We start from the raw sequence: 1,641 nt of genomic DNA, 5'->3' as shown, positions 1-1,641 counted from the left end.
AAAAAATAGAATAATAACAATTACCAGTCATTTAATATCGATATTTAGTGTGCAGACGTGCTAAATATAGAATGTGCAATTTGCCTGACGCCATTCCTTAGATATTTAAATGGAATGACGCTATCCAATCGTTAACGGCCACAGATGAGATTAATAACCTTAGCTTATTAAATTGTATCTATCAATGGTTTGAAAATATATTCCTTATTTTACAACAGTAAGAAGGGCATAAAGTAACAGATTATTATTTATTGAAAAGAAATTGAATAAGATACAACATAAATTTACGTTACTGTGATGAAAAATATTATATTTTTACCCCTTTCAAGTTAGTGATTTTTCAGTACGATACAAATATTTTACTGTATCTGTAGACACAATTATCTGTGACACAGCATCACAGGAAAAATATTATTACTGATACAATGTAAGAGAATTTATACGAGTCCAATAGATAATGTACAATATTGTTTTCTGGTGGTCAAATAATCACAAATGCTCTGTTACAATCAGTATAATTTATGTTTAAGAAGTCATCATTGTGAAAACTTGGATAGAAATGTCATTGTATCCGTAAAATAAATTTCAAAATAATAATATTAGGAAGTTTTAATAAAAATTTTTTGAGTTTTTTTTTTTTTTTAATTTCAAAATGGTAACAAAAGGGTTCCTGTACCTTTCAATTATTTTTTTGGTAAAAAAGTTCATCCCCCTTTGCACATTAATAAATATATAATTTACGTAAATTAAAAATCAATATTTCAATTCCGTTTTGGAAACTTTATACACAATATAGCAAAGAAAAACTTATTAAGACATTTATAATGTAATTTAAAAACTGTATAAAAAACATTTTTAATTTCTACTTACGTTTAAAAGAAGCTTTTGACACAATTAATTTTCAAATTGAAACTGATATGGACATTACTATACACTAACTGCTAAAAATAGTGATATCCTAAAAATGCTATAAAAGCAGCGATGAAAAATAAAATGAATATAAAAAATATTATCACTGGCAACATCTTCAACACTGCGACAAGAGTGTAACCACTGCATTATATATCAGACATATCGTATTTGACAGGAACATACGCTGTAAAAAAAAATGGTGGCAACCCAGTATGGAAATGATCTAGTACAAACAGTCTGTTTGTTTACGTTCATTGCAAACATGACAGGAATTTCTATTTGAGAAATGTCAATGCCTACGAATTACTTCATGAAATAACTGGATAGATAAATATTTAGGCTCAAAACTCAAAATTATTCAGTAAATATAAATTCAGATATTTAAATTTACAATATACACAGAAATAATAATTATTACCCTCCGAGGTATCGTACTCGTAGTCTGGGATGCTGGCAGAGGTAACAGCTTCCAGGAGAAGAGTTATGCACAGGACAATAACCCATCTCCTCATGATTGTGGGGATGTGAAAGACTGCAGCCGAACTGCGGACATCTTTGGAGATGGCAAATGTTTATATACCCCCTTGAATATGAAAACAAACGAAAGATTGGTCCCAACGAAAAAATATCTGCTGCAAATATTTACAGATTTGCTCAGCTGTTGTTGGTTTCACTCTGAATTCATAAAGGCTTTTGTCCAAGTTCGGTCATGAATAATGCCTAAAATAT

General features: G+C 29.4%; 1 protein-coding gene and 1 long non-coding RNA gene across 2 annotated transcripts in view; one reads left to right on the top strand and one right to left on the bottom strand.

Moving 5' to 3' along the window:
• LOC136796582 (uncharacterized) overlaps positions 1 to 1,533 on the bottom strand; it is a 7,220-nt gene extending 5,687 nt beyond the window's left edge. The window contains exon 1 of the long non-coding RNA XR_010844324.1: positions 1,331 to 1,533. This is a non-coding gene — a long non-coding RNA (uncharacterized lncRNA). The remainder of the gene's footprint in view (positions 1 to 1,330) is intronic.
• wb (wing blister) overlaps positions 1 to 1,641 on the top strand; it is a 128,995-nt gene that overhangs the window by 72,267 nt on the left and 55,087 nt on the right. The gene's annotated exons all lie outside the window — the stretch shown is intronic.

This window comes from Halyomorpha halys, unplaced genomic scaffold (assembly GCF_000696795.3).
Source record: "Halyomorpha halys isolate HHAL.00 unplaced genomic scaffold, Hhal_1.1 Scaffold1412.1, whole genome shotgun sequence".
Taxonomy (NCBI): Eukaryota; Metazoa; Arthropoda; class Insecta; order Hemiptera; family Pentatomidae; genus Halyomorpha; species Halyomorpha halys.
This window is presented reverse-complemented; position numbering and strand designations above follow the sequence as displayed.